General features: G+C 41.6%; 1 long non-coding RNA gene across 1 annotated transcript in view; it reads left to right on the forward strand.

The window, feature by feature from the left end:
• The first annotated feature begins 33 nt into the window (after nt 1–33).
• LOC128313056 (uncharacterized) overlaps nt 34–21,647 on the forward strand; it is a 51,629-nt gene continuing 30,015 nt past the window's right edge. Inside the window, exons 1-2 of the long non-coding RNA XR_008293208.1 lie at nt 34–3,647; nt 6,052–6,235. This is a non-coding gene — a long non-coding RNA (uncharacterized LOC128313056). The remainder of the gene's footprint in view (nt 3,648–6,051; nt 6,236–21,647) is intronic.

Genomic DNA, 21,647 nt, shown 5'->3' on the forward strand with positions numbered 1-21,647 from the left:
ATATATAATATAATATATAATATGCGGATTATATTAGCGGAAGCTTACTTCTCCCTTGTGCCACGGCTTCCTGGAGATCAGATACATCTTCTGAGGGTTCTGCTCCAGTGTTGATATGGGGGTCTAGACCCATTTTGTCCTGTGGTTCCCATGTTTCCTATGGCTTTTCTGATGTTCTCCACTGGGGCTTCAGCTTTCTTCACTGATGAGCAAAGCTATAGAATGTGGATGATTGTGGGATATTTTACCTGGCTTGGAAGTGGCAATCATCATTTATTTTCATATTCCTTTGGACAGAACCTGGTCACATCGTCCCACCCTAACTGCAAGGGAATCTAGGAAATGTAGATTTCCTGTATTCCCATGAGGGGAAAAAGGGACTGGCGAGCATTTAGTTAGCTTCTGCTGCATGACTTTCGTTGATGTGAAATTAAAGAAGGGTGTTGTATGTAAGCAATGAATCACAGGAATCTACTCCCCAAAACCAAGAGCACACTGTGTATACTGTATGGTAGCCAACTTGACAATAAATTATATTGAAAAAATAAAAATAATAAAAAATAAAAAAAATAAGAAAGAGTTTTTGTATTGGGTAAGGCTTTATAGGGTGGGTTGCAACAAGGGAAGTTTGGAGACCTTGCCACTGGATCAAGGCAAAAGCCCTTTGTACTTTAAAATGTGAATGTGCACATTAACATGCACAGCAGAGTGAGGACCTCTTTGAGTAGGATGCCCCCTGATCCACTGGGTAGGCAAAACTCGTTTTCTGCTTCCTAGGGTCAAGATGCTGAGGAAGTGGTGGTAACCTTATGCTTTCTAGATGTTCTCATAACATCAAGACCCTTCCTGATAAACTCCAGGGAACATTGAAACCCCTTTTCTCTGGCTAATCTAATTCAACTTGATGTTAATTGTTATTGCTTATCTCTTCTCTAGAATTTCCCCTTAATGTGAGTCTGTCTGGATCATCCAAATGGTTCTTGCCTTGCCCTCGTTCAATGATTCATCCATCAAACAGCTATTGGGCATCTACTGTGCAAAGACAGTAAGAATAGTTTTTGGTTATATCTTCAGATAGTAAGATAGCTTTACAAAGGGGTAGAAACTTTCAGTTCAAGAAATAATCTATTCAATAATAGTGATTTGTAAAGGTACAACACAGTGTCCTATAGGAATAATTATGCTATATGGCTGCTAGCGTCTCATTTGAGTTATTAGCTCCATGAGAGGGTGGGCAAATATGGCAGAGTGTTGACTAACTTTGAGAAGAAAAACTTGAGACTGCCCTCACAGAGGTTTCAAATGCCAATTGGGCTATATAACGTATGGCTGGGTACTATTTTGGTCAAGGCTGGATTGTCTTGGCCTTTCATATTTCTATTCCTTTGTTTCTCAACCTCAGTCAACGAGAAGCTGGACTGGATAATCACTATAGTTCTTTGAGTTGGTCATTTGTTTTTTCTGCCATCTAGCACACTTAAGGAGCAGCTTTCCTTACTTCTTCCCTGCCCTGGTGTGAGCCCAAGAAAAAGGAAAAGCAATTTAATTTTAATGTTATCTGAAGTCAGACATAATTAGGAAGACAAATCTACCGGAAAAAAAAATCTGCATTCCAAAGCCAAATACTGTGGTGTTGGCAGTCAGATCAAGCACCAACCTCATGCATTAACTGTGCTCTATGAGGCTTTCACTGAAGGTAATAGTTATGTTTCAAGAGGGCATGATGTGACCCATGGTATTTCCAAATTCTCAAGAGTAACAAGCCATGAAAAAATAGGATTTATTTGTATGCATGAGTTCTAAAAATCATCCTTTGATTTTTCATGGTACGAAGAGTATCAGGCTGAGGCAATGTTATCAGCGGGCCATCTAGGTTGTTCAAAATACCGATTTGTGAGCCCCATCCCACACTTTATTAAGTCCAAATTTCTGAGATAGAACCTTATAATCTGAATTTCTAACCAACTCCCCAGTTTGAGAGTTCATTAAAAGTTTGGTGACCATTAAACAAGTAGTCAAATCACAGAACTGTCCTCATCTACAGAAGGAGAATATTAACACTCTGCTGTCACACAGCGCTGTTGTACAGGTTAAAAGGAAATCATGCACCTGCAGCCCTCTGCCAAATGCAAATTCCCCTGCAAATATAGGCTTATGTTTTTATCCTCAGGGGTAAAAGTTGAGACAACTGACCATCGTTTGCTTTTGTATTTTCCACTTCCTTCCCCTTGGGAGTTTAGGCACAGAGAGTATCAGAATGTGATGGATTTATTCTGGACCCCTTGCTTTAGTTGAGTTTATGTCAACTGCAGTAGCTCCAAAGTGCATGTGAAGTTAAGTATAAGCAAAGTTCCATTTGTGCACTTTACGATTTTAAAGGGGACAAGCACAACGTTCTGTTGATCAGGGACACAAACAAAGCTATTAGCTCTAGGTCTAGGGAAAGGGAAAAAAATCACTTTTCATATTGTGCAACCAACCCTAAATCAGGTCAATCTCTCCTTCATTGCTGGCTAATATCCAAGTCACAGTGAAAAGCTGATGTTTTTGTTTAGAATGGATTTTTGCAGTGTTTATAAACCAAGACTCCTTGAAATTTTCATTAGGAGGATCATACAGTTCACCTCTTGTCCTGCCCTTTATCCTTTCTCCTGGAATAGTTGAGTGATTTTGAAAATTCTCACTAGTTTAATTGATTAGTAAGGAGAGTTATTTTTGAAAGTCACCTTCTGCAGAGCAGAACTGAGATTGACATACAGTCAAGATTCTACGACCTTGGTTTATGCAGCATAGGGAGTGATGAGAATGTGACCTTCATTACAGCTTTGAATATGTGAGGAAGGGAAGGGAAGGGAACTGTCACATGTGAATTCATTGCCAGCCCTTTGCTTGGCACATAAGTCCTGTTATGTCATTGAATACTAATGAGTTATAATCCTATGACATAGGTATATCCACAAGTGAGGAAACTGAGGCGCAAAGTGGTTAACTTCCTGGTTGATGGTGGAGCTAGGATGATTTCTGTGTGACAAACCACCCTAAAACTTGATGGCTTACAAAGATAGCCATCTAGTAATGCTCACAAGTCTATGGCCAGTATTAGTTGTCAGGGCAGCTGGATAGTCCTGCTGATCTGAGTCAGGTTCAGCTAAATGGGGTTGAGTGTGCTTATGCATTTGCAGCCAGTTGGCCAGTTGGCTGATGTGTGTGTGTGTGTGTGTGTGTGTGTGTGTGTGTGTATCTGTGTCTGGTTCAGGATGGCCTCTTGTGTGTCTGGCAGTTGGTTAACTGTTGGTTAGAGTACGAAGGTATGGAAGACTGTATGTTCCAAAGATGGCCACTGCAATATATCCTGTGTTATATGTCCTTTTTATAGTGGGATATCATGGTTTTCTCCTTTATCCTTTTCCCTTGAATCTGGGAAGAGCTTTGTGACAACTTTGACCAATAGAATAGGTCAAAAGTAATGCTGGGCCAATTTCTAGGTTTAGGTTTGAGAAACTGACAGCTTCCATTTTCTTCCTTTCATGACTTTACTCTTGGAGCCCACCTACAATGCTGTGAGGAAGTCCAGCAGCCACAAGGACTGTCCAGCCCACAGTCCCAGCCGAGATCCCAGCCGGCAGCCAGTATCAACCGGAAGACAGGTGAGTGAGTAACACCTAGATGACACCAGCTCCCAGATGAGTCACCCCCAGCCTTTGAGCTGCTCTAACAAATGCCATGTGAAGCAGAGATGAATGGTCTCTGCCAGGACCTGCCCAAAGTGCTCATTTGTAAGGAAAATGAATGATAATTGTTTGAAGCCACTGAGTTTGAGGTGGCTTGTTATGCAGCAATGGATAACTGGAATGGAGTTACAGTGTCACTCAGCAGGCTGGACCGGGCTTGTTTGCATGCAGGAACTAGCAGGGGTCCTGCAGATGCACAAAAGGTCTCTTGAGGCCTAGGCTCCAAACTAGCTCACTGTCACTTTCACTGTGTTCTGTTGTGTAGAGCACATGACAAGGCCAGACCAATTCAAGGGAAGGGGAAAAAGACTGCCTTTGGATGGAAGGAGCTAAAAGTCACATTGAAAAGTGCTTGGAATAAAGGGAGAAATGAGGCCCTGTGGCCATGTTTGCAAGCTACTGCATTATGCAACCTCCTAACATGGGCAATTCGGGTCGGTAAGAAAGGTGAAGTGACACTTTAAAAACCCAAGAAATCTTAATGATTGTGTTTCATATAACAATATATATAGACAATAGGGCCTGATTTCTGGCAAATTTGGCCATATAGACTATCACTCACATAAAAAAAAAGTCAAGAAAATAGCTATCACAAAGGCCATCCATATACTTTACTGATAGCAGAGGCATGCTCTCTCCCCCCCAAAGCCCCACTGAAGTAGCAAGGAACAGAGCTTGGAAGGAATGGGAACAATTTTATTCCTTTATGCTGCAGAATACATAGGGCCTGTGTCAAAACCTTATTTATATTCATTAATTGATTGATTTGAGAAACACACATTCAGTGGGGCTGTCAAGAGGTTGAAGTGATGGTTTTAGGACTATTGTCAAGTCCCTTTCTGGGTCTAGGACCATGAACACCAACCTCCGAAGATGGATTATTTTGGAGAAGACAAGCCAGGTTCACGGGGGCAACCAACGTATTTGGGCCAGCTTTGGAGTAAGTTTCATGACTTTTTGGAGAGGGCTGACTTATGGAAAGGCTCCAGTCAGTCACCAATTTGCTGGGCTGGGGAATGCAGGCATGCCTCTGGAGTTGGGTAGAGTCAGAACAAGGCCTCTTTTGATTTCTTCAGACTAACCAAACCAGATCCACTTCAGTTCAGTGCTACCCAAATCAACAAAGAGTTATCAAGCACCTCCTATGCTCAGTCACTTTTGTGGGTGCTCAACCCACAGAACTGAAATAGGATCTGGGCCCTGCTTCAGAGGTGTTCATGGTCTTGAAATCTTACCATTCAGTTCTCCCCATTCTTACCATTCTTACCATTCAGTTTCTCCATACTTGATCCTGTCAACAGGGATGTGAACAGGAAGCACTGGAGAGGGACTCTGAATTCACTCTGCAAGAATGGGTTGGTTTTCTGGAAGCCGAGATGAGAAGAACTTACCTAGGGGAAGGGGGGAAAGGTGCCTATAGGCTGGGGGAAGAACATATGGAAAGACTCGGAAGCAAGACCGAAAAGTCTGGATGTGTGTGGGAGAAAGGCAAGAAATACATTCACAGAAGAAGGTGGGAGCCTGAGAGAAGGGATGAGATCAGATGTGGTTGTAGGAATCAAGAATGCGGAGAATGGATTCAAGGGAGAAAACAGGGAGCTTTGAGAGGGGATTGTGGTAATTCAGGCCAACAGAGGGCCCCACGTGTAGTCATGGGACTGGACATTTTAAAGACATTTGCTGTCACTGGATTTGGATTAACTGGATCGGGGAATCCAGGGTGATGCCCAGATTTGGAACAATGGGTGGCTGGTCCTGCCATTGTCTGACACAGCGAACAGAAAAGGATGGGCGGGCTAGGGTTGGGAAAATGCTGAGTTTGGCCTAGGATATGCCATGTTGGAGGATCCTTAGACATTTAGCCTGAAAAAGTGTACCCTGAAGTCATTTTCTGGGTTGTTCCAATTCCTATATTCTCTCTCTCTCTCCTTGTCTGCTTTTATCCCTGCCTCCCTATCCCTGACAAAATGCAAATCTCCAAAACAAAATAGTAACAAATGCATTCGAAACAGTCTCTATGTTCACATGGAGTATTGTACATGTCTCTAGCACCTCCTACGTGGCATTATATCCTCCCTGGAAAGACCTGCATGTGTACAGCGCATATCCACAAATGACTATTTATAAAATGTTGCCAAACACAGGATGAGCACTCTTGCATACACATCCTGCAGATTAGAGGCATGGGTTTGTCTGTATCTGCCTCCAAACCTGAAAGCTATTACATAGTTTTCCAGTTGTAGTGCAGGGAAATTTCCTTCTATGGCCTTATACATTTTATAATTTATAAATTACAACTCTGATTTGTATCTCACAACAGTCCACGAATATCCACGGGAAAGATACGAATTCCATTTTATTGATGAAGAAATTGAGGCTGAGAAAGCGTGTGACTTAACCACTATGGTAGATCCGGAACATGCAGCCAAGCCTGTTTTCCCAAGTCCAATGTTCCCTCTGTCCCAGTACCTTATCCTTCTTTGGGCAAGAACAGCCAAGAAATGGTGAGTTCCACAGGGACGAAATTGGGTCTTCTAAATAAGCATGTCGTGATTTGACCTAGGTGATGTCAGCCTCTCCTACCAAACTGAGCCTTTCCCATTGTATCCTTGGTTGTTTCACTGGGCAGAGGCTGCATCTGGGTTTTGCATTTGTCTGTTAGGCCCTTTACTAAGGCTGTCTGGATAGAATGGAATCACTACAATTCTTTTGGGAACACTAAATATAATATAATATAATATAATATAATATAATATAATATAATATAATATAATATAATTATATCATATAAATTATATTAGCTATATATACATATATATGTATATATGTGTGTGTGTGTAGATATATATATATCTACACACACACACATATATATGATAGCTTTCTGCTTTTATGCGTAGGTACTATTTTTCCTTGCCACATATTTCTTTCCAGCTCAATAGCTAGTGAAACTCAAGTACCACCACTAACCCAAGGGCCAGACTCCATGTCTGAAACTGACAAAGCAGATGGGCAGCTTGGTAGCCCTTCACTTACAGCCTGAGTTAACAGGGCCAGGGGTCAGCAGGGGAAAAGGATGGGCTAAAAATATCTCACTTTCCTTGGTTACTTGCTTGATGAGCCTTGGTGTGCCACCTGCCTTGCACTTACAAAGAGTTTTCAGGAGAGGGTATGTTTATTATTTATTTATTTCAATGTTTGTTTATTTTTGAGAGAGAGAGTGAGTGGGGGAGGGGCAGAGAGAGAGGGAGACAGAGAATCCCAAGCAGGCTCTGTGCTGTCAGAGCAAAGCCTGACGTGGGGCAGGAACCCACGAATCGTGAGATCGTGACCTGAACCGAAGTCAGACGCCCAACTGACGGAACCACCCAGGCACCGCAAAAGGGTATATTTTAAAAGGATATGTTACAGGGGCACCTGGGTGGCTCAGTCAGTTAAGCATCTGACTTTTAGTTTCGTCTCAGGTCATGATCTCAATTTTGTGAGTTTGAGCCCCATGGCAGGCTCTGCCCCTCCCCCTACTCATGCTCTGTCTCTCTCAAAATAAATAAACTTAAAAAAATAAAATAAAAGGATATGTTACAAACATTTGCTGGCCAATTCCATGTCCTCAGTGATATAATGGGAATGGTATTATACAGTAGACAGTCTATTATGGTAGCAAGGAAGGGGAGAAGCTAATGAAATATAATTCTAGAGGACTTTAGTGATTGTAAGATAAAGGATGTTCAATGTGAGTGTTGAGTGTATACAAAATATTTATAGTACACACACACACACACACACACACACACACATATAGAAAACTGGCTCCCAAGAGGCATTCTTTGAATAACTGATGGTCATATTAAAGTCATTTGAAAAATACAACACCAAGTTCCAGCATGAACAAATGAGCATATTCTCATGAGAATAAGTACCATTCTTGTTATTTATTCTGGGGCAAGATCCTCTCCATTTTAAGAAATTGCCAAGTGATAGTGGCTTCCTGGGCTATATTTCCCTGCCTAGTGGTTCCCTCAGAGCCCTGGAGGTTGACTGTCAGTAGACAGGTAGGGGACCGCTGAGCCAGTAGTCAAAGAACCAGTATTTTGGTATTCTTTAGGCCATAGGCCTACTTTATGATCTCATCTCAATTTCTCAGTAGTTCACCCTTTCAAGCAGGGATGTCATTGGGATACCTGAGAACATCCTGGGGGAGGGACATATGTGGGAGCCATGGCAGTTTCAAAGCCTTACCAAATGGTGTCCAAGAAGAGCCTCAAGGATGGAAGAAGCACAAAGCAGCCAGCTGGATTCCTGGTCACCTCTCCCTGAAGCTCTCTGGGTTTTCATGGACTGGGCAGCAGCAGGAGACAGGCCTGTGGTTCTTCATAGCCCATGATCCATGGTCAGGAGCTCCTGCTCTAGTCTTTTGATGTTCCAAACCGTATACTCTTTTTAGCTTGGTCTGAAACAGTTGAAAAGCCATTCCTTTGTTGAGAGGCGGTGTGGCTTTGTGAAAAGAGCCCAAACTAGCATCAGAAGTCTCTAGGTTCAGCTTCCTTTGCTGACTGAGTGACACTGAACAAACCAGTTTAACTGTCGAGAAGTAATTTCCTATCTAAGATAAGGAATGAAATAATTATATATGGAGAATGCCTACCTGAGTGATTGGCTATAATCAGAACTCAAAAACAGCAATCATTATACTTAATATTACTATGGTGGTCAGCGCGGCTGCATGAAGGTGAGGATGAGGGAAAACCCCACACCTTGGTCCCCAGGCTCCAGAGCAGAGCTTGTTTTCTGACTCTCCCTGGGCTGTCCCCCACCCTGCCCCAGTCCTTATCACACCCTCACTGCTGGACTTCCCTTGACAGTTCCTTGAGGAACTGTCCATTCTTGTCCCCTTGACGATCACTCAGCTCTCTGAATGCACTACAGTCTGCCTTGCCAGCAGGCTCCAGACACTCCCAAATGTAGGTGCTTTTTCTCATTCCCTCCCACTCCTTCCCCAGGCTCAGTGTGAAGCAATAGAGTGTGGGATATTTGGTGTCCAGACAGAAGCCTTTTGGCCAGGCTGCAGATGGTTTTAGTAACAATAATGACAAAAATGTCATAATAGATACCAATTACAGAGAAGATCTGCTCTGTTCTGGTGCTTTCGCTCATCAATTCATTAGGTTCTTATTCTAATCCTTTTGGACTCCAAGACCACGTCTGTTCCACTAAACCTTGACCAAATGTGGGGGCCCGATAACCACCCCCTTCCTTATGCACCATTCATTCTTAAGGATTCCCAGTTCCTGGAGTTTCAGATCGTTTATTCATTTGGAATCAGCTAAGGAGCCACAAGAAATTAGTCTCATTAACTGATAGTCACACCAGGTTTCCTTTCTACATCAATCAACACCTCACATCCCAGTCCCATGGGGACTATTTCTGGAGTCTAGTCTGTCCCAGACCCCACTAGACCCTCTGGTGTCAGTGTTTGGTACAGAGCACGGGCCCATCTGTACAGCTGCTGGGTAGCTTCCTGTGGGGTGTGTTATCCAGGCAGAGGGCTTTTTCATGACAATGTGAGCTCCAAGGAGTCTGGGGAGACCCAGGGCTGCTCCAAGATTAGCATCTTTTCAAAGACAGAGTCTGTGTTCTCAGCACAGACTGTGACAAATGCCATAGCCTAGCAAGGGTTAGCTTGAGGTATCAGCTGGCAGAAGACCCATGTCTCCATTAGTTCCCCTCTTTGAAGAAGGTGTGGGGGAGGAGAAGATGGGGAAGGGGAGTTTGAATGTGGTGGCCACCAGACATTGGACATTCTCACAAAGGCACACCAGACCGTTCTTGTCATTGGAGAGTCATAGTGTCATGCCACAATCTCTACACACACACACACACACACACACACACACGTTCTGCTGGTTGAGCCATCCTCCAGAAAGCAAAGCGTATGGCTTGCTTTTCCCAAATTGCCTGATGTCTCTTCTCATCTCCTTTAGATGTACAGATGCTGCAGACCTCCTTCTCCAGATTTCTCCTAGTGCTTATTTCTGTCCTGGTCCTGTGCCACGCCTGACTTTCCCCCCACCTCCCCCTTTGCTTTGAAGAGTGGGGACCCTGCTTTGTAGGATAACAAATAGAAGTGTCAAACACATCAGCACTGCTGCCTGCAAAGATAAATGGGGTGACACATGGAGCAACCTCTGTGGATCCCGGGGCCCCAGCAGGAGCTGACATTGTGACAGATGGGGGGACAAGTGGCACTGACACAATCGGGTCATGTGAATGTCGAGGGGGTGAGGGTGGTGTCTGCTCCTCTGCTGGCTCCCCCTCCCTCTCTACCACGTACATAGCATGTTGCTGGAGATCATAAAGAGATAGCAGGCAGGTCACTGCTCCTCACCAGGCCTTATGAATCTTCCCTGTCAGTGGCACAGGGCAAGGAAGAAGGCTGTCTGCAGAGCTTCCTGCTGTCTCAGCAGTGACAACTGAGTTACCTCGCAAAGAAAGTTGGTCTTAGGCAAAGACCTAGGCAAAGGTTCACATTCGGCCTCATCTTTTTCCAGGCCTGCCTGTTTGATTAGACTGTCCCATCAGTCCTTCCACATACCCAGGAGGACCACCTCATCTCTCATGCAGAAACCCCTCCCAGGCCTTGCCAATCAGCCCAGGCCTTTCCATTCCTTCCTCTTAAATTCGAGGTGGTAATGGTTCAGTTTCAATTTCCTTCTTCATTCTGCCTAAAGAGAAGTTTTCCTTTACTCATAGGTGTTATTCTGAGCTGAAATATTCTCTGGGTCTCTGCCTTTAATATCTATTGCTGATGGGTCACCTGGGGCCCAAACAGTCAATTCAACTCATTAAATGTGTAGTGAAGATCTACTTTCTGTAAAGCAATGTGCTGACGGCTATGGGGTGGGGGCAGGCAGAGAAATGGCTGCAGAGATGAATAAGCCATGGCGTGTCACATTTGGGGAATCACAGCTTAGCTGAGAAGATAGACATGCCTGAGTAGCTATAGTATAAGGCCAGCCATGAACAAGAGGTAAAGGGGTACAGTGAGAACAGAAGGAGGAAGATTAACCTTGACTTGGGAACAAGGACATCCTCGAGGAACAGGTGGAATTTGGCAGGGCCTTGAAGGCTGAAGAGGGTCTGGATGGGTTGAAATGTCAGGGAAAAGGCTGTAGAGGGGAGAGTAGGAATTCAACCAGAACAGAGATGCAGAGTGTTCTGGGGTCTGGACTTGGCCAGATATGACTGTGTGTGTGATGTGGAGTAGGGAGGAAGTGGAAGAGGAAGAGAATGTCTGGTTGGGAGAAAAGATCGGGCACAGCCTTAGGAGTTTGAATTTCATTCCATATTCAGCTTTGGGTTGGGGGACAGGATGCTACTTCACATTCCATTTTGTCTCTTATTGCAGGTTTCTCAATGGAATTGGATACTTCCCTTGGAGATGAGTAAGGAAATAATCACATAGTTCTCTTAGATGCTTCAAAAACTGGGGGGCGGGGGCGGTGATGAGCAAGCAGTAGAGAAAGAGAGGACAGATGGCAGGAGCCAGTGGATGGTGCCTTCAAGTGGAATGAATGGGCTTGGGCCAGCTACTTAAACTCTTTCAGCCTGGTTTCCCTGTCTTAAATAGGGATAACATATAATACCTGGCCTCACAGGGGGATAATAGTACTTCCGCCATAGGCTGTCGTGAGGCTCGTTTGAGAAAATGCATGTGAAGTGTTTGGCATAGTACGTCTCGATAGCTGGTGGCTATTATCATGATTACCCCCTGCCTCTTGATCCGATTTAGTAGGCAAGAGCTCTCAGACACTGGGAATGGACAGCTGCATGGAAGCAGTGCCTGGTTTGCCCACAGGAATGATGTTGCAGAGGGATGCTCGAAGTCTAGATGATGAGGAGACTTAACAAGATCAATACCACTTTTGGAAAAGATTATATGCTATACTAGGCAGCAAATAGACCATTGAAACTGGATTTGAAAGCATTTATGGAGTCTATTAGAGATGGTTAAACATATCAACACAGAGAAAAATAAATAGTGTCTACGCATGTGCATGCACATATGCAGCCTACTGGCACTCTTTCTTTCTGTGTTCCTCTTTCCCTCCCTTCCTGCCTCTCCATTTGCAGGTTTAGGTAAGTAGGGCTGATCAAGTACCATCTTCTGAGAAAACTACTGCCTGGTATTGTGGCTGCACAGGGCTAGCTGTTTAGAGTGTGTGAGATTTCAGAAGCTGAATAGGAAGCGATGCCTCAATTTATAGTGGGCAGTGGATGAGTTCTCCCTGATTAATAGGCTGATGGGTTTTCCAGGAATAACTTAGACCTTTTGGTTAGCTTTTTAAAGTTACTGGCGAGCAATTTAGTGCACTAGAGCGATAATTTCATGTTCTCTGGTGGCTTGAAATAATTAGATTATTTTGTGGAATGAATAAATGAGAAGTTAACTCACTGGCATGGATCAGTGTGGTAACATGATTTATTTCTTGTAAAGGTGAATGCTCTAGGGTCTTGACCCTACAAATAATTGTTTTGACTTCCTCCCCTTTCTCATTTGTAATATGTTTGGGTCATTTTGTGGGGGAGGTTGCTCAGTAGAGTGAGAAGAGCATATGGACTTTGGGATCAGCCAAATCTTGAATCAGTTTTTAATGGGTGGGTGACCTTGGGCCAATCACTTAACATGCCAGACCCCACTTCCTAATCAGTGGTAATAATACTTTCCTTATATGACAGGTGCATGAATTAAGTCTGTTACTAAAAGGAAAGCCCCTAACGCAGCTCCTAGTCCACATTAGACATCCAAACAAAGAGTGGGTTTGTTTCAGTCTCTCTCCCTGCCATATTATTTTCAAATGATTAATCTTTATACCAAGGATAAACATCCAGCACATTAATTAACTATGGTTTTACTCATTTTTAGGTTAGAATAAACCTCTGTCTTGATAAAGTGCTTTAATGAAAATGTTTACTGAGCTTATGCTCTTGGATGAAATGAAAGGTGCTTGACCCATCCAAGGCAACACCTCTATCTCCAAACCAACCAAAGATTACCTCGATATATAGAGTTTAAACAGAATCTTGATTAGGGAATTGGCTTTGTATTGTCTTCTGTTATGGCGTTATATTCAACAGACACTGTACAGCCCTTAGATAAAGTACGGCCCTTAGAAAAAAAATCAGTAATCAAACTGCATTTGGAGGTTGTAGGGCCATTAGTGTTTTAGTCAGTTGGTGATAGAAGCAGACTTTGCTTTTCACAAGTTTACTGGTTTGTGATACTAGCAGACTACCCAGCCACAACAGGCCCAAATTAATTCAGTAGAGTGGGATGGGGATGTGTGCTCTTAGTTCCTGCTAGAACATTACAGAATTGGAATTCTTGTTACATTTATTCCAAGCCTCGAATCTGTATATCACTTATCCGCTGAATTGAACAAATTGAAAGTGATCACATTTAGGAACTATTGGTGGGAGGTTGGTGCTTCCTCTGCTTTAATAACATCTTGAGAGCTAACGGGGTTCACTGATGTTCCTCAAATCTATCCTACCTCCCTCTGCACAAATGAACTCAGTTGGAAGTCGAGTTTATTGATGTTTAAATGAGTATATTTGGCTCACTGTAGTGTCTATCTAAATGAACACTGCTTTGGTGCATTGAAACTTAATGACTTACTCTGCATCCAGGTGAGAGAGGGAGATGTTGTGGCATTCAGGCAGGGGTGAGGACATATGGAACACATGTCTCCCAGCCAAGAATAGTTGCGATTTGAATTAATTTCTGAAATAAGGTTATTTTGATATTGGGATAAAGAAAGTTTAGGAATATCCTACTGAGGCTTGGAAAAGTAAAATAATAGCTGGGGGTGGGGGGAAGAAAGTAGGAGGAGTGCCCAGGATGGACTACTTACACATGTCAGTGTTTTCCTACAACTTCAAGCTTCCCCTTAGGGGACAAAAGATGTAAGCCATTTGGTGACTGAGCTTAGAATTTCTGAGGCAAAGTCATGGAAACCAAAGTTCACTTCCTATAAATACTAGTGATGTTATGACAGAACTCCTTCCTTGACTCCATATGCTCTCCAGCTACTGTCTCATTTCTCTGGTATTCACACACAAAATTTTCAAGAGTTGTCTGTACACATTGTTTCCATGTCTTAACTTCCCAATCTCTCTTCAACTCACTCAAGTCAAACTTTTGACCCTACCAATTGATTGAACTCAGTTTTGCCAAGATAACCGGTGACCTTCAAGTTACTAAATACAATGGCATCTCTTCATTCTCACCTTGTTTGGACCTTCAACATCTTGGGACAATGTTGACTATTTCCTCCCTATTCTACTTTCCTGGCTTCCATAAAAATTCTTTTCCTGACTCTTCTGACCTCACTGACCATGACCCCCCAATCTCCTTGGCTGGCTCTTACTCCTACACCCAACTTCTAAATACTGAGATTCTTTACAGCTTGGACTTGGCTCTTCTTCTCTTTTTCTTTCCAAAGGCTTGTCCTATCTGACCTACTCAAGGTCAGATTTATGTATGTATTTAAATATTTAAATATGTTTACACTGATGTGCATAATACTTGTATCTTCTTTTTAAAATTTTTTTAATGTTTACCTATTTTTGAGAGAGAGAGAGAGAGTGCGAGTGGGAAAGGGACAAAGAGAGAGGAGACACAGAATATGAAGCAGGCTCCAGGCTCCGCGCTGTCAGCATAGAGCCCAATGTGGGGCTTGAACCCACGAACTGTGAGATCATGACCTGAGCCAAAGTCGACTGAGCCACCCAGGCACCCCAATATTTATATCTTCTGTCTCACCTCTCCTGAGTTCTAGACTTATAAATCCTGTTGTCTACGTGACACTGTTGCCTATAGACATTTCTTACTGAGTAAGACCAGAAAGGTACTCTTGGTGCCTCTTTCCCGACTCTTCACATGATATCCATCAATAAGCCCTGTCACTACAAATTTGATAATATACCTTGCAATGTCCATTGCTATTCCTAGTCCCAGCCTACATCATCTTCCACCTCGACTAGTGCGCCCACCTCCCAATTGGTTTTTCTTCTTCCAGTCTTATTCTATATTACAGTCCACCCTACACACAGTGGCAACTCTAGAATAAAACCCAAGTTCCTGTCATATATACCAGACCTTCCTTGCTCTGGCCTTTACCTCTCTAATTTTTTCATACTATGTTTTCAATGTTTTCATCTTTATTAACCATGCTCCAGTCATGCCAGCCTTCTTTTAATCCATTGAACATATCATACTCCCTTACACATCAGGGATTTTGCACATGCTGTCCCCTTTGCCAGGAATGGTAATTTACATCACTAATTTAATGGCATTTATTATGAGCCTAGTCAGTTCTAAGTGCTTTCCATGGATTAACACATTAAATTCTCCCATCACCCACGTAAGACAGGAACTGTTATTCTTTTATTTAACAGATGAGAAAATTGCCTCATATTTAGTCATCTGAATGCTCTTTCCCCCTTTTCCTGTAACAACTTCCTCTTGTTCTTTTAGGTCTTAGCTGAAATATCACTCTTCAAGGATGCTTTCCTTGACTCCCCTATCCCAAGTGCTAATTTCATTCTCAGTACCTTGTTTTGGCTTTTATAGCATCAATTATTGCTTGCAATTTCTTTGTTTACTTGTGTTTTGTCTGCATGGGCTGGGGTTATGTCTTCCTCACTCACTGCTATATCCCCATAGCTCAGAACGGCACCTGACTCTTAAATCTTTATTGAATGGATAAATGATGGAATGAATGACTTTTCATGGAACTTAATCAGTGAACTAGGGATAGGATAGGAATAGGATAGGGATAGGATAGGATAGGAAAGGGAAAGGGGTGGGTGGGTATATTGTGTGGAGACACTAAATGAATCATAGATGTGGTACTCTGGTCCACATGACTTGTTCCATTTCATTCTCTTCTTCCTGAAACAACAACAAAACTAAACAAACCAACAAAAATGAATGAGAAAGAGCTTAAAGGGAAGAGAGGTTACTCATCTGTATTTCTCTGATCATGGCATAAGCCCTGAAGTAACAAATACCTACCAGGCACACACTCCGTGGGAGACATGGCATAGACAAAAGTGTGGAGGCAGGAATCAAGTTTCAAGGGGTGACTATAGCCGTCTGTCTAGGGTAGAGGGTTTGAGTATGTGTGCAGTAAGAGATAACTTCAGGAAATTAGGTTGTAGCTCTGAATGCCGGCCTAGGGAGTGTGGATGTGAGTCACTGAAGGTGAAAAGCCACCAGAAACCTTTGTACAAGTTTAGGAATTACTGAGAATCATGAGACTCTCAATATATTACAGATATTAAATTTGTGGCCTAAAGGCCTTTCTGTTATGGCCTCAGCTTGTATTGAGGGAGGTTATAAGAAATGTATTTTCTCTATGCCATTTACTGTCCACCTCTATGAGAACCCACAGTTTCAGTGCCAGTAAAGCTATGTTAGATAAAGTTAGCATATATTTTCTTGTAGCTAATTGTGTTTCTTCCTTTACTCGGGTTTATAGGAATCAGGACCTCAAATTTAAATGATTTAGATCATTGTGCGTGTCTTTTAATCTTGCATTTTTCTCTCCTATCATTCCATGGCTTCATGTTACTGTTAGATGTTATTTCTTTTTTTTAATGTTACTATTTTTGTTTTTATTTTTATTATGTATTTTGCATATTTTTATAACTTCCCATAAATCCTTTTTTGCTACAATGAGTTACCCTTTGAGTAATATATACACAAAAGAAAGGTTTCATAGGCTTAGACATGTTTTGGGGGTATATTATTCTTGTCTTCACTAGTGTAAAGGTGACATTTATTTATTTGACATGGGATTGGTATATGGGTAATTGATTGTACCTTTTCCTTTAAAACAACTTGCTTTATCCTTGTAAGTCATTTGGTCCTCAAGAGGATGAAACAGGATTAATGGAGGAGAAACACTGGTATAGCAATGACCCTGCCTTAAATTTCATGGGCCTGATGTAAAGAGTATTAAATGTTCCTGGGGAGTTGCTGTCCAACCTTAAAAAAATAATTAAGTGGTTACGGGGGGAACCATGTTCCACCTTGACTCTCTATCCTAAATGGGCATCTGTTCAGAGGTTTAACACACCCAGGTCCCTTAGCATTTTCCTTTCCCTTTTAACTTTCCAATTTCCCTCCTCCCCTTATCCCCAAGTGAAAGGAAGATTAAATTGTCTTTGGGACAATGGTTCTCTAAGTGTGGTCCAGGGATTTGGGGGATGTCCTTAAGACCACTTAGCGAGTCCCTGAGATTGAAACTATGTTCAAAACAATATTATGGCATTGTTTATTGTTTCTACTTTCCATATTCTTAGTGTACCATGGAATTTTCCAAAGGCTACAAGACATGTGGTGTCACAAGAGCTGAAAGATAGAACCAGACATGAGAATCTAGTTCTTTTCTTTAAGCTAGGCATTAAAGATATTTGACAAAATGTAAAACATTGCCACTCTTTTTACTGAAATTATTTTTATTTGAAAAATACAATTTTTCAAAAAGAAAAATGATATTTATGTTAACATGTGGGTTTACTATAGTCATATTTAAATGAATAAATCAATACATATATCAAAAATTTCTTATTTTTACTTTTAAATATGGTAAATATTGTTAGCGTTAACAGTTATTATGGAAGATGAACAAAAAAAACCCCCTACATTAAACAAAAGCCTTTTGGGGTCTACAATAATTGCTTAAGAATGTAAAAAGATCCAGAGGTCCCAAAGTGTGACAATTGCCACTTCATAACTACTAGCAAACCCGTAGAAACATTTCCTTTGTGAAGGGGAGGATGATTGAAGAATTAAAGAAATAGAATGCAAAGGTGGTATTGGTGAGGAAGTTAGGCTGGTGAGGAGCTCACATTAGACCAGGGCTCTTGGAGGGCAGAGGCTGTGACCTGCCCAAGCCATCTTTCTCCTCCCCAATGTACAGCATTATATCTAGCACACAGGAGCAGCAAAATACAATTTGGATATTGACTGAATGGATGAATGAATGGGAAAACACAATTCATCCTAGGGAAAAGTGCATTTGACATGGTATACTAGGCCTAATTAGGACCAGTCCTGCCATCAGCTATTTGGGTGAGCATTCATTCATTCATTCATTCAGTTTGTAATTCATCCATTTATTCAATAGTTATTTATTGAGTACCTATTATGTGCCACATGCTATGTATAAGTCACATTATGCCTTCAATTTTCTCATCTCTAAAAAGGAAGCTCGAATAATCTGTGAAAACCCTTGTAGCAATGTCTTCCTCTGAATAACACCAGAACTCTATCTTTGTCTCTCTTGGATAAGCTAACACAAGAAGGAAGATAACTTTCCTCAGGCAAAAAGCATTGTCTGCTTTAAGTACTACTGCAGAAACTTAAGTGGCAGATGGTCTACTGCCTTGGTGTTTTACAGATGGAAACCATCAGGTTTGGAAATGAAAAAAAAAAAAACTGGAAGCACGAAATCAGCTAGCTCCATCTAATTTCCTAGATCTATTTGGTATTAGACTTTAATTGAATAATTTCAATTTAGAGAATTTGGAGACCCTACTAGTGTCTGTCCCCTAGTAGAAAGATGATGATCAAAGGTCTTTTGTGAGAACTCTGAGATTTTGTGCAGTGAATGCAAGAGAGGAAATGGTGTCATGTTTGAAATGGACTGTGACTTTGGGAGAATGAATGCCCCTTTTCCTTTAGTCATTTGTCCAAAACTTCCATTCTGGTTGGCAGAGTTTTAAACATTAAAGCTCCATTTGCCTGTTTCTTGGAGCCTTCTGTTAGGCAGTTTCCATTAGATTAGGCTGCAGTAACAAGCAACCCCCACATGTCAGTGGCTTACAACAAAACTTTATTTCTTGATCACATTTCAGATCGTCTGTGGGTTGGAAGGGCACTGCTCCTACAACAAATATATTCTTCCTTTAACTAGGTTGAAGAAACAGCCACCATCTGGGATAACAGTTCTTATGGAAAATGAAAAAGAGACATGGCTGAATCACACGGTGGTTCTTCTGTAGAATGTGGCACGTGTCACTTTGGTTCACACTGAGTTGGCTAAAGGAAGTCTCATGTGGCCAGTGGTCAGTGGGGGCAAGGAATATATTTCTTTTGCAAGGAGTCTTTGTAAATCGATGTTGTTTGGCGGTAGAAAGGGATGCATATTTCTTATAAAAAGGGAGAGGGAACAATTGAGAACAATAATAGAATCTAACAGATCATTTTTTTAAATTGAGGTAAAACTGATGTGTAACATTATGTTAGTTTTAGGTGTACAACATAATTATGCCATATTTGTACACACTGTGAAATGATCACTATAATAAGTCTAGTTAACATTTGTACCCTTACATAATTACAATTATTTTTCTTGTGATGAGAACTTTTCAGATCTACTCTCTTAGCAACTTTCAAAAATGCAATACAATACTATTAACCATACTGTACATTATATTCTAAGACTTACTTATATTCTAACTGGAAGTTTGTATCTTTCACTTCCTTCACCTATTTCTTCCATTTGCCCACACCTCTAGCAACCACCAATATGTTCTCTATATCTACAAGCTTGGGGTTTTTTTTATTTGTGGGTTTTTTCTCTTCTTTTTAAATTCCAAATTTAAGTGAGATCATATAGTATTTGTCTTTCTCTGTAGGACTTGACTTTCTCTGAATGACTTATTTCACTTAGCATGATGCCCTTGAGTTTCATTATGCTGTTACAAATGGCAGGCTCTCATTATTTTTTAATGGACATATAATATTCTGTCTTCTTTACCTGTTCATTCACTGATGGATACTTAGGTAATTTCCATATCTTGGCTATTGTAAATAATGCTGCAGTGAACATAGGGAGCACATATCTTTTCAAATTACTGTTTTTGTTTTCTTCAGATATATACCCAGAAGTAGAATTACTGGATCGTAGGGTACTTCTGTTTTTCATTTTTTGAGGAAGCTTCTTACTGTTTTCTATAGCAGCTGCACCAATTTACATTTGCACCAACAACAAGGGTTTCCTTTTCTCCACATCATCACCAATAATTGTTATTTCTTATCTTTTTAATAATAACCATTCTAATAGGTGAGAAGCGATACCTCATTGTGGTTTAGATTTGCATTTCCCTGATGATTGGTGATGTTGAGCACTTTTTCACGTACCCATTGGCCAATATGTATGTCTTCTTTGGAAAAATGTCTGCTCAGATCTTGTGGCTGCTCACAACCAAAGCAACAGTTTTGGGCCCCCCATCTACACCCCCATCATCCGTACCCACACTCTATGCTCCAGCTTTGACAAACTACACTCAGTTCTGTAATCAGCTATCCTGTTCTTCGGCTCCATGCCACTGGCCATGTGCCTTCTAGAATGCTTTTCCTCACTCAGTCTACTTGGGTCCTTCATGCTTAGCATGAATATGCATTTCAAGTTACTCAGTCTTGATGTTGTTCCTGGCCCTCCAGGAGAATAAACTGTCCCCTCTACGGGCACCCCTGAGTCACACTTCAAATACTAAGTTATGCTCTTTTCTTTTCACGTTTGTCTTTTCTGCTAGACCGTTAGTTTTCTATGGGCAAGAACTCTGCCTTAATTATCTCTCCATATGGTACATATTGCCTGGCCTGTAGTAGGGGCCCAAAAAGTGCTTTTTCAATCAATAATCGTGATAAATGATAGACTACAGGAAGGGGTTGAATAAAAGGTAAGATATGATAAACAAAAGCCACACAAAGATTCTAGAATTTAAGCCTTAGGATGAGAAAACAGAGAGTAGGTCTGTACTCTGCACCGTGAGGGGGTCAACACTGCCTTGGGGAAAAGTGGCTTTAGTGTATATATGTCCTTAGGAAGATAAATTTATCACACACACAAAAAATCCCGAGTTACAAAGACCTACAGATTGGTTCTTCCTTTATGTAGTAAATAGGTCCTTTACGGATGTGCTAATTAGTCTCCTAGATTCTGAGATGTCACGCTGTTCCTGGGGTAAGACAACCCCCTGAAACTGAGTAGGCATGCAAAGGTAAGATTAAACAAGTAATTCTCTTGGCCTGCTGCACACACCATTGTTTAGCTAGAAAAATTAAATTCTTATTCAAGCTTCTCAGTGGGTTTAATAAATGTTTCAGGTGCATAGAAACACGTGTGAGGCAGGAAGGAGCAAAGCCATTTGCTGGGAGTGACATATTTATTAACCTTGCTGAGGAATGTAGGACCTGCATCTGGGATGCTGGTCAGGAAGTAGGAGAACCTGGCAAAGAAGGATGCAGAAGATTCCTGTAACACACTTGCTCTGTCTCCTGTAGCACAGTGTAGCTAGAAGGACAGTGCTTCTGTTATAGTATCAGGAGACCTGGGTTCAGATGCCAGCTCTGTGGTTTTGAAACTTGTTACCTTGGACACATCACTTGTTACACTTTGCCCCCCAGTCTTGTCAATAGTCGCCATTTTGGGAGAACCTTTTATGTACTATGCACTATAGTTTCTCTGCTTTAACCTTGTTAGGTTCTTCTTCTTTTTTTTTTATAGTGGTAAAATATACATAACATGAAATTTGTCATTCTAACCATTAAAAAAATTTTTTTAAGTTTATTTATTTATTTTGAGAGACAGAAAGGGAGGAGCAGAGAAAGAGAGAGAGAATCCCAAGCAGGCTCCACACTACCAGTGCAGAGCACAACGCGGGGCTTGATCTAACGAATGATGAGATCATGACCTGAGCAGAAACCGAGTCAGATGCCTAACTGACTGAGCCACCCAGGTGCCCTAACCACTTTAGAATATAGAAGTCAGTGGCATTAAGTACAATCACAGCGCCTCTGCTTTAATCTGGCATCAACCCCGTGAGACCGTGTGATCATTC

The sequence above is a fragment of the Acinonyx jubatus genome, chromosome E4 (genome assembly GCF_027475565.1).
Source record: "Acinonyx jubatus isolate Ajub_Pintada_27869175 chromosome E4, VMU_Ajub_asm_v1.0, whole genome shotgun sequence".
NCBI lineage: Eukaryota > Metazoa > Chordata > Mammalia > Carnivora > Felidae > Acinonyx > Acinonyx jubatus.